The sequence below is a fragment of the Anser cygnoides genome, chromosome 3, assembly GCF_040182565.1.
Source record: "Anser cygnoides isolate HZ-2024a breed goose chromosome 3, Taihu_goose_T2T_genome, whole genome shotgun sequence".
Lineage (NCBI taxonomy): Eukaryota > Metazoa > Chordata > Aves > Anseriformes > Anatidae > Anser > Anser cygnoides.
The window spans coordinates 79,758,118-79,770,749 of NC_089875.1; the positions used below are offsets into that span (position 1 = coordinate 79,758,118).

General features: G+C 38.5%; 1 protein-coding gene across 15 annotated transcripts in view; it reads right to left on the reverse strand.

Annotated features, from left to right (window-relative positions):
• The window catches only part of KLHL32 (kelch like family member 32), a 123,873-nt gene that overhangs the window by 102,042 nt on the left and 9,199 nt on the right, over positions 1–12,632 (reverse strand). The gene's annotated exons all lie outside the window — the stretch shown is intronic.

A 12,632-nucleotide genomic window follows, 5' to 3' on the forward strand; every position in this document is an offset into this window, starting at 1 on the left:
ATAAAGTACAGCATTATCTTCTAATTTTTTATCAGAACTCTGCTAAGTGAATTTGTGGAAATGGAACCCCTTGGAAACAAAGCAAAAAAGAAAGGTTAGTTGCAAACTTTCTCTTCTGAGTATGTTGAAAAACTTCTCCTGCTTGCCTGGGAGACATTACTTTTCCCCTTTAACATCTTTGAGAATTGAAATATTTTTTTTTCCATTCCATACAAACATTTTCAAGAAAGTCACAACTGTCAGGAAAGCTCTGCCACTGCCCCAGGCTGTCAGTGAAACCATAACTCAGACCAACTGCAAGTTTCTCGTCTGATTTAGTGCCTGCATACAGTGACTTCCAAGAGAAAGCATTTATAGTACAAAAAAGCAAAAAAAATACAACTATCCACCTCTAAGATTTAGTAGCAATTACAATACCAAGGGAGAAAAAAAAAATAAAAAGATTGGATTTGTTGGAAAAACATGGGTCAGTCAAAACAATGCAAGAAAACATTCAACAAAATCAGTAAAGTAATCAAATAAGTAAAAACAGAAAAATCAAAACCTTATGCTCTTCTGATTAGCTACAAGCTATTTTCTTGTGCTATCTTCAGGCTACCAGCTACAGTCAATTAGAATTATTAATCTTGTTGTCTATCACCACCAAATTACAAAAATGACTTCACAAATCATTAAGATTTTAAACCACAGATACAAAATGAAACCACAGTGGTAAAGGACGTACAAGCAGAATCACAATTTCGTCCATATTCATGTGTGCTTTCTACATATTTTAATACATCAGTATTCAGAACACTTTCTGAAGAGGCAGTCAGACAAAAACAGATACTAAGTTTATGTCTGTCTGTGTAACTTTAGGCCTATTTTATATACACACTACCAGTTGAGCAAGAGGTGGAGGCATTCTGCTGATAAAGCCATATGCAGACAGGTAACTGAACACAGCAGCACACTACACAGGAACAAGGAAACTGTCCACAGTTCCACGGGAAACTAGGCATTTGGAGTTCAGTAAATTTCAATAAGTTGTTTTTTTCCAAGATGTATCTATATTGTTTAATAATTTTCATTTTAAAAATCAGTTTCATACAACTGTAATAACTGTAGCAGTCTGCATTATCAGCTTAGCTTTATAGAACCACTTACTACTGCTATCATTTAAGCTACAATACTGATTGTTTACCTGCCAAGAGGAGAAGGCCATTCCCTACAGTTGACCCATGTGTCATTATTAGAGAACTGTCAGGAGAACAGTATTATAATTTATCGTCTCACCTTTCTGAAACTCTGGCAACAAATACGTAAAGCTCTCTAAAAGTAAAGCATCTAAACCATACACTATGTCCACAGTCGTTATGAAGGCTCAGGGTGAAAGCTCTACAGCATTTTAGTTTTTATGCACACTGCTGCTGGCATGAACCTAACTCACTTTGCCAAAGTATAATTTCAAGATTTTTCCTGTAGAACTCAAGAAAGGAAAAGACAGGGTGGCCTAAGTCATTTATAACTGAAGCTTCATTTTTAATTTCATTTGCATTAAATTCACTGGATTAAAAAAAATAAATAAACAAAAAAGGGGGGGAAAGGGTTTTTTGTTACACATTGTTTCTGTTGTTGTTCTTTAAACCCAAGCATTTTTCTTCTGGAAAATTTGACAAGTTTGTAGCAAGATGTGGAAGACTTCCTTAAATGAGGTCAGAATGGTTTATACTGCAGAGTAACAGAAACTAAACTAGAGAGATCATAATTATTTCTACTGATAACTAGAGAAACTAATTCTGAAATGGACACACAAGAGCGAGGTGTGCTCTGAAATGCTGTCAACTTCATCAGTGACTCACTCGGATAAGCCTGAATTTTCAACTGTCACAGCCATCACGGTGCTTTTATTGAACACGGCAGTCATTCTTTTAGAGTAGTGAGAGTCACAAATATGTGGGCATGTTTTTGAAACCCCTTCAAATCTGCATATAGAAAATTTACATGTGAGAGAGGTATACAGTACAGCAGATAGTCTACAGTGAACTTTTGTATTTCAGACATAAGTAGTAAACATTTTCTGCTTAGAAATAAAAAATGCTATAGTAAAGCATAAGTGATTGCTGGATAGAAGATGGCCTTGTGAGGTGACCAGTTATATGGCTGCATGCTACACCACCATGAGAAGATATATTAACTTAAAAACATTCCCAGTAAATTTGAATACTTATATATCTTTCTTTTATACTTATTTCAATAAAATGATGGAGAGTTTATACACCTCTCTTGGACTTATAAGACTCCTTCAACTTTTTTAAAAAAAGAGCATTCATAAAATTTAAAATAAAAAGGCTATAAGTACCTAAGTAAACATGACTTTAAGAATGACCTTCAGTAGCCACAGGGTGGCAGAACTATACTTCAAGATAATCTATACCTCCAGGAGAGTGACCAGGATATTTCAAGGAGTCTTTTTTCCCCCCTCAAAGCATAACCACAATAGGACAAAATATTTGCTATGTGTTCAGTGTGTGCTTTCTACACTATGAATAAAAAAAAAAACTATTTTTATCCGAGTTTGAAGTTCTCGGTACATAAGAGTATGACCAATCAGCAATTTTCCAAACACAAGTATTGCAACAGCATAGTAATAAGCTTCCATGTTTACATTTTGACAATTTAATCATGTCCTACAGTAACTGGTCACAAAATCACTATCAATTTTACCTATCATTCATTAAATTAGCATGACATCTTTCATATACATTAACAGTCCGAAGTAAACCTTTGTCATGTCTCTTTTGGAAGTCAGAAGGGTAGATAACTTCACCCACATCCATTCCCAGAAAGGAGGGAAAGCTTCATCAATATTAGCAAACTTAACAGTGCCAGTACTGGCTAAATGCTTAGTTCAGGAGTGAAGACTGGGAATATACAAGGAAAGACAAAGAGCCAAGGGCAGGAGTAGACTCAAACTTGCAAGTGACTCAAACTTGCAAGTGACCAGAAAAAAAAAAAACAACACAACACCATCACATTTCAAAGAAAGCAACCAAAAGAACCCATGTCCATTGAAACCCACCCCATCTAGGTTTTAGAAGAGAAGACAAGATCTTCATGTTTTGCATCTTCGTTGTGGAGAAGTATCTGCAGAACAGCTGCCTGCACTTTCTGTTGACTATGGTGGATTATAATGGATAATGTCTAACAGTTCACTTAGCAGCAGAGCTCAGTGCTAATGGTTCCAGTTTGGCTGTTGTTCCATGTGGTCAGTACAGCTCTTCCAGATTTTTTTCTTCAACTTACCCTTTAAAAGCGTTAAGAATTTACATGTCCAAAAAGTTAAAGACAAAAAAGCTAACTGCTCCAGTGCCCAAACTGAGGTTGGATATGATTGTCTTACTACAGGAAAGGCACTGAGTATTTCTAATTCCAATATTTCCTAACACAGGAATGTTGAATTAAAAAAAAAAAAAAAGTAGATTTTTTTCATACTGTTTATGTTTGTATTAGAGAAGCCAACGATGGGTAAAAACATGGAAAAAACACGTATACAACCTTCCCTAACACTCTTTTTCCTAACGCTTAGGTTATATCAAAACTCCTGTAAGCCTGGTTAATGCCATTCCAGCATAAACTTGTATTACAGGGATGCCTGTATTACTGTTAAGCTGCAAACTGCTTTAAGAATAAAAGGAATTTTCACATGTAACTTTCAGTACTATTCACTTTTAATTGATTTACAATTTTAAGTAGGGGTGCCAGGACCCAAACTTAGCCAGAGCTTTGAAGTACATCCAATTAATCTAGACCTTTACCTCATAATGAACTCAGAGTGATTAAAAACACTTTTATATTGAAAAGACAGGTTTGAATGAAGTATTAGAAAATTTAATTGGAAAGAAAAAAAAGAAAATCCAAGTCATAATGAGATAATGAGAATAAATAAGATTTACAGACAAACGTATTTCTGGCCATTGTGTTTGGGGGTGAAGAGAAGGGAGAGAATCGAAAGGGCTACCTGACTCCAAACTTTTTATACATTGCCATGAAGAAAGCCCTAAGTGGTAAAGTATGCCTAGTCATCTCTGCTTTTTGGGAACTTTCTCCTTCAGATACGAATCCTAACAGGCATCTCTTCCCTGCTCCTTTCACAAGTCTCTTAGCCTTTCCCACGGCACTGAAAGTTTGCAGTTCCTTGCTGCAACTCTTTTCCTGTCAGCCCCATCTTCCAGGTGGAAGCTCTCCCTCCAGGATACTCAGATGTCCCAAGTAAGGAATAATCTCTCTTGCCACCATCTATCTGCCACTCCACACACTAATCAAATACTCTCTCTTCTGTGATGGGAAGTTATTTATTTATCCTCCACAGCATATGTCAGAAAGTTTTCCTCCAAAAGCTTTTTCTCCTCCACCTTGTAGTAGACTCTGTTCCAATTATTATGGCTTACTACTACATAGTATATATATGTCAGAAAGATATAATCTGATGGGACCTACAGGACAGACTGGCACCTGAATTTGTTTCTTTCTAAGAGGAAGAGACAGCTGTGAGATTTCTTCAAAGGATTCTTCCGGTATCAGTTATACATATATGAACATACTGACACTGTCATAGTTAAATAATCAGTGAGAACTGTAAAAATGCTCCTGTATGTTGAAATTCCATGCTTACCTTGAAGAAAGCTGTGAGATCTTGTCAGAAGGAATACAAGATAGCAGAGATGTATATATGCAATTTTCAATACTGGTTGCTGCATACCTGTCTCAAAATTGTGATCATGCAAAATCTGAACTTTTGAACCTGCACCACTACATCTGCAGTGGTAACTTCTTTTGGCACCTTTTCTTCAGGACTCTCACCATACCTGACCTATATCTTTTTTACTCCAAGCTTGCATTGAAACACCCGGAAATTTCCTTCAGAAGTGCTGTAAGCACCATGGTTGCAGACTAACAAAGCATTAAGCCTATGGCATTCTGGAAGGACACTGGTTTCCCTCACTACAATCCAGTACTTCTTATCCCCACGATGGATGGTTTCTCTCAGTCCTTCACCACTTTGATCTGCCTTCTGCAGATCAAGAAAGCATCTATTGTTTAGAGAAAATAGAATTTCCATTATCTACACTACCCTTTTAGTATAGACCACTTTATTTCTTATATTCACTGCCTGTAACATGTTTACACTGTGCCAGCTACATGTATAACCTTAACCAGCTAAGCTAGAAAAGAACATAGATAAATCTCATCTGGGATGGGAGAAATACTGCGGAAGGAGTCAGAGGAAGTTATGGCTCACAGATCTACCGGGAACACAAAGGAAACATCAGGCCACCCAACCTCTTAGCAAGGAAAAGAGCTGAATGACCTGCCCAAGCTGATGGTAGAGTTAGTACAGTCTTTCCCTCAAGGAATTCATCCAGAACTTTTACTTAGGCTTTGTACAAGACATCTAGACTTCATACTTGTATATTTTATTGAAACAAAAGATTTCTTATTTTCCTCTTGTCCTCTGCTCAACATACTTCCCAAGTCTAGTGAAGACACATTCTGTATTCCAGTTCAGCTACCTAGAAAATCTTCTGACGCTGCCCACCATCATTAACACCCAGTGCCAATCCACATAAAAATTCCTCTCAGCGCAGAAAAAACACACCAGGAAGGAGGGGAGGTGACAGGTAATATAACTGAAACAACTCATTTTGAGAATGCATGTGATGCATTTTACAACATGAGTCATATCTTTGAAAACATGTTTTAAGAAACTCACTTTAAAATAATACTTGTAATAAAGTAAAAGATCACTCTAATTTAGCTCCGTCAATTAGGTTACCAGAAAGACATTCCAGTTCTTGTTTGCAAACATCAAATTTCAATGTGCTCTACTCTTTTTTCAGAATCAATCCCATAAGCAATACTTAAAATCCTTCGGGTACTTACGGATTTCAAGATAGACCGTTCAATGGATGTTTTGTAAGAGACCTGTATAACTAGTAGTTATACACGTGACTAGCAGTAGCTGTCGACACATTTGGCTGCCAAAAGAAAGACCAGTTACAATGACAGCTCCAGGAACTGCATCATGTGCTGTCACTTCTCAGCAATAACCCTGTCTCAGAAACGGGTATGTGCAGAAGTACCTGGTGAGTTGCAGAGATACTATAGATGGAGACCTCTCAAGGGCTGGACTTCCTATCAGCTCTGTTTTCAGCTGACCTAATGGGAAAAAACACACTCAGATCCCCCATTTTTATAGCAGTTGAAAGCAGGGCTGTATTACACATTTCACGTACAGGCTGGCTTACAAAATGCCAACACAACGTTCTGGGTCCAGCTCTCAGGACAGAACCAGATCTCCCTCCCCCCAGGGCAACACCTCCATCACTGGATTATAGGCACCTATTCCTACCCACTGTCACACTTTCTGACCAACTCATAGTGGGACAGTAAAACACATCAGCATTTCTCTCTCTACTTTTCTTCACACAAGGTGATATGAGCAGTTTTGAATGCCCATCACAGTAAAGACAACTGAACTCAGATCTATTATTAGGCAAGTGCTGTATCAACAGCTCTTAGATTTTTTTATATCTTTAAAAAAAAAAAAAAGGAATTTTAAAAGAAAGAAGTAAATCACTTGTTTGCGGAAGTAACTTGCTGCCTGAGTTCATAAGGGCACTATGAATCTAGGCACTTTTGAAAGACTTAGAAATGCTGCAGTTAAATGCTTACTTCCAGGAGAGTGAGGCATGTTAAACACACACACCTCTGACTTTTTGTACCAGCTAGCTTAGACATCCTGTTCTTCCTTCATAAACCTGCAAACAACTTGCGGCCTGTTGAGGATCCTTCTTCTTAAGCATCTATCACTACACAGACATTGAACTTGGACCTCAGCAGGCCTCCTAGGGTTTGCAAATACTGCTCCTGGAACCAAGAATACGATGATTGCGGAGACAGTCATAAATGTCTAACCAAAGCATGTGAATTGCATGCCAAGCTAAACATTGCCAAGCATAATTCCTTGTAAATTTCTGGAGCTCAGCTTTTGCTGAGGCAACATCCATATACTCGACAGTAAAAAAAATGTAATGTAAAAGGCTCTGAGAGCACTTGTTCGTAAATAAGGTATATATTTTCAAAACTTTCAAGGACATTGTCTGTTAAGAATCACCGAATGCTACAAACAGCTATTCATAACTCAAGTTAAAACATTGCATCTTCAGTAACTTTAACTGGAATCTAGCTTTTTACACTTAAATACTTGGAGAGCAATGCTTACAGAACGTTCAAGTCTCAGCTTTCATTGGTAAAATACTGAACAGCTACTGGTAACCTCCCAAACCCATTCCACTATGATTCTCAAAAAAATAAACAAAAGAAGTCTAGCAAGTATTTTGCGAGTAAAGATCCACTTTGAGATCTTAGATTCATGACAGATGGTATTGACATTGCTTTTAATAGGAAAAAATGCATCTTTGTTATTTCCAGTAACTGTATTTTTATGGTAGGAGAGAAAAACTCCCTAATACACTTGAGTTTTCACCACAGACGTGCAAGTGAAAATTTAGCATGAACATTAACCACAGAAAGCTACAGGTTAATATGAATTACTCCATCTAGCTTCCCAGCATCTAAACAGCCTGTGAACTGAGCATTCTTTCCACCTCCAATGCTACAAACACTCACTGAGATAGACATGACTCCAGCCTTACTACTGCCGAAGCCCAATTGGCCTGGGAGAAGTGTTACCAACCGGTCCAGGGTGAGGACTCCAATAGAATAAATTCCATCAAAACCCCAGCGCATGTATGTGCCTCCAAGTCTCTCCAAGCGTCCTGGTGGAACACATTTATGAGTTGTAGCCGTTCCATTTATTACACCAGCCTAAGAATCCTTTAACATCTAGCTAGAATCAATATTGATCCAAAGCAAATATGCCGTAATACTAAAAGATACACATATTCTTTAGTATTCATTTTTGCATATTTGTCATACTTGTTTTGTTTCAAGGACTGGAAAACCCAGTAGCAATTCTAGTGCAACTGCAATTTATATGAAGTTTGATTATTATTTCACTTTGTAAGCACTGTATCCAAGCATTAAGGTTTTTTTGGTTGTTGTTTTTTCCCCCCCTCAATTAAGCTCAATTAAGACTTCAGTTCATGATACTGTCATTTCATTTACTGCCATATCAGACCCCCTGCTAAGACCCGAGGAGTTGAGAGATGTCACGTAAGTCATACATACAGGACATCCAGTCTCTTCTGGATCAGGAGCCAGATGCTTGGCACAATAGCACAGTATCAGATAGCACTACACATCCATGTTTAGGCAAGTAACTGAGCCCTAAATGACTATTGATAAAATGTGGAAAAAAAAATAGTATTTATTCAAGAAAATACTCTGATAGAAGTTCATCACGAAAAGGAACTCCAAAACAATAAAAAAAGCTTCTTGCATAAGTGCCCAACAATCAAAGATTTTTGGTTTTAAATACAATGCTTCCAAGTGTCAAAAGTACAGGGAATCATTTAGAATATTTCCAAAGTAAGCCATGCTAAAAACCTTCTGGAGAGAGAATTCTGCTAAGTATGATGGCTGAAAAAGCCACAGTGAATACTGAATATTCTGAATTAATCCTAGAAATTGAGAACATCCACTAACTTCCACAAAACACATCACATCCTACTATTTACTTCAGGTCAAAACTTGCTATTTTCAAATTCATCAATAATTTGGCCAAAGTCTTGAATCAGAATTAGGCTGAATTCATAGTTAAACAGCCTACATTTTTGCGAATCTTTTTATTTCATATTTCATATATTGCTATTCATTTCATATATTGCTATAAAAATGTTGTTTTACATTTGAAAAAAATGGTGAAATATTAATATTAGATCTCTTCTACAGATGCAGCTAGGTGAATTATGAAAATGCCTTGCTATTAGGCAAGCAGATCTCAACTGGTACTTAAGCATTAAGCATTCTCACTAGTGAAGAAAGAAGAAATCAAATCTTGAAATAATTAGCCACTCATATTTAAAAGGTTTTCTTGCAACAAAAGGAGTGGATCTCTTTCTGCAGTGGGAGGTAACCTAATAATATTCTCCCCAGTAGGAGAATTTAAAATTATAGAAAATAGAAGAAACAGGCCTTTGGGTTTGGAGAACCCAGAGGTAGACAGGCATCAAGCGAGCCACAATTGGGCAAAGTTGGGATAGGTGCAGTCCCTGGAGAAGATGTACTTCACCTGGAATCCAACCAATAATATTTAACATAAAGCCAATGTCAAATATAGTTGCATTTTCGTATTTGTATGGTTCAAGATGAGATTCCTGGAGGGCATGGTGGACACCTCTATCAAAACCAAACTGCCTGGCAGGGAAGGAATTCAAAATCAAAACAGGAAAGCACGAATTTCAAACAGGACAAGAGTGGCCTATTACTATTATAGAGTATTCATGTCCCAGAAAACAGAGATGACTTCCCTGGATATAGTTACACCAGAACTCCACAAGAGAGCCATGGAGAGATTTCTTCTCCCAAATATTTTCTTCACGGATATGTCCAAGGACAAAACAGCTCCTTCAATATTACTGAAGTCCTTAGCGACGTCGAAGCTCAGTTTGGAAGACCCACAATCTTCCTACCAGTTCAGAGGAGCCCAGGAAAGGATCTATGTGGCTGAGGAGCAGCCATGCTGAGAGGCAACTGGGGTCCTGGTGGACACCAAGCTGAACATGAGTCAGTTGTATAGTGCTGCAGCAAGGAAAGCAAACCAGGTCCTGTGCTACATCCACAGGGTATTGCTAGCAGAGATCAAGGTGTGATCATCACACCCTACGAAGAGCTTGTCAGGCTGCACCTGGTGCACTGTGTCCAGTCCCCCCCACACACACACAATTCAAAAAAAGGTGCAGACAGCCTGGAGAGGGTCCAGAGGAAGGCCATGAAGATGATCCAAGGGCTGGAGGACCTGCCCTATGAGGAAAAACTTCAGGAGTTACGTCTTTCCACCCTGGAGAGAAGGCTCAGGGGGGACCTCATCACAGTGCCCCAGTACTTAAAAGGCAGCTGTGAAGAGGACAGAGGCTCCCTCTTCACAAGGAGCCACATGGTAAAGACAAAAGACAACGAGTACAATTGCACTAGGAGACGCTTCATTCTGATATAAAGAGGAAATTTCTTACGGCAAGAATCACTGACACAAATTCCCCAAGGACACGGTGGAGTCCCCATCATTGCAGGTTTTCAAGACAGAACTGTACATGGTGCTGGATCATCTCATCCAGCCTCACTTTTCACATTTTTCAGGTTGGGCCTGATGATCTTTTGAGGTCCCCTCCACCACAGGTGGTTGTACGACTGATTACAACCACTTTTCATGGAAGTGTTAGGGCTTTTTTGTAGCAGAAAAGAAGTCACATTGAAAGCCTCACTTGACAAGATCTTATGTTGTTAATTGCCTTAACTACGCACTTTATCTACAAGGATATCACATTAGCATTTTTAATTATTTAAAACACATCAAATATTGCTGGTACCAGCATGATCAGAGTTTATCTTCTTAATACTTATTCTTGTTTGAGTGTAAAGCATTTGATTCCTGCTGCTATGAACTATTAAAGCAAAAGCAACTTCTGCTAACATAAAAGGGACAACCGATTTCAGAAAGGAATAATGACCAAATTAAACTGCGTATACCCAACAAAACCACACTATTTAAAATAGCTTTTTTAACGTGCTAGAAACTTCATAAGCTTTTTTTATATGATCGAAAGGAGTCTTAAGTGCTGTATTTCACTGTATTCTTCTGACAACTCCGCGGTACTACAATATATATATTTTTTAATTTCAGTAAGTCTTTCATTAGTTTAGATTCCCAGTCCCTAATCCATATGGAAGCTACCTATGTTGCCTCTAAATTTGGTCCACAGCAAGTAATAAAAAGTAAATATATCAGTGCTAGCACCTCTCTAGAGGAATGTCTAGATGCAACAGCATCTTCACTTAAAAACAGACCTACTAAAGTACAATTTGACAACACGGAACAGCTTGGGTTGAAAGGGACCTCAAAGATCAGCTAGTTACAACCCCCCTGCCAAGGGCAGGGACACCTCCCACCAGACCAGGCTGCTCAAAGCCCCATCCAGCCTGGCCTTGAGCACCTCCAGGGATGGGGCATCCACAGCTTCTCTGGGCAAGCTGTGCCAGTGTCTCACCATCAGAGGCAGACTGTTGTAGGAAGAAAAGAATGCTAGCTCAGTCTCTACCACTAGACAAATGTTTTATTGCAGTCAAAGGTAAGAGGTGATCAGAAAATAAACACATTTTAAGGTAAGGAACAGTCAAAATAAAGCAGTCATTATGATTTCCTTCCCTGTCACCAAGTACAGCTCCTGGAACCAAACTGCACCTGAAAGGAAGCTTTCATTTCAAACAAAGAATGAAATTTCAGGTCTCAAGGCTGCTGAAAAAAGCTTGAAAACAATCTAACAGACTTATGAACTATTATGAAAAGCGTCTGAATTTTTTTAATTACTAATGTCTGGGAAGTGACTTCCATTGTTTGAATGCTTAAGGCTGGCAATACTGAGATTAAAAGCCACTGAATTATGCAAAAATGGAAGCTATTCATCTTGAACTGGGAACAGAAACACACACACTGGCCCAAAAGGTGCTGACTGGCACAAAGTTGGCCTGAAGCACCCACCCATTCTCTCCAGTGACAGTCCAAGGATTCTGGAGATAGATCTAGGGGCTAAGAGGATAATTAAACGGTGCTTGATTTTTCCCTCTACCAAATGGCACATGAAAATCTGGATTTGAATCAGAGGATTTGCAGGAGGGACAGACTGATCCTCACCTTGCCAATGAATTGAGTAGTTGTATTGTACATGTTCCAGTACTCTAAGCACAGACTTACTGGGGTTTTTTTTGTTCCCCCCTGCTCCATCTTTGGACAGTAACATGCTGAATGCAGCCAAGAAGAACTGAATGAAGGACTGCATCCAGATGACACAAGCCACTGTAACCAAAGGGCTGACTTCTAGGTTTGGCCAGGTTCATTCATTCACATGGCAACACTACCTTATCAGGACACACTTGTTCTTCAGTAAATATAGATGCAAAAATAGGTTTGGAAGATATCTCTCTACCTTACAGTCCTTTAACTCTTAGATCTGGCAGTGTTGCCAATCAGTGAGCGGACAGAAGTTATTGCATCACCACTGTGACTATCCTTTCAAATATAACATGAGTTGCATATTGCAAAAAAATGCTAGCTTTACCTCTTTACTTACACTGAGTCTGAGAAAGACAAGCGATGTTTCTTCCTGTTGATTTCAAACAGAGGAAGAGTACAAAATACAGACTAGCTAAACCTAAAAGTTATTTGATTTTAACATATTTATGAAGTTCTCTCAGTAAGCACTAGTGGCAATACAAGCGTTCTCTCAGATAACTCAAAATCTGATGCACAAATATTGCTGGGACCTAAGTATTTACCAGATTTACCATTATGTAAGCGTGGTCTTTGAAGTCCACATCTCAGACAGAGAACAAAATTCCTGAATCTGGATTGGAATTTGCCAATGTGGAAGTTCTAAATTATCATCAGCTCACCTGCATTCAGCACAGCCTGATGC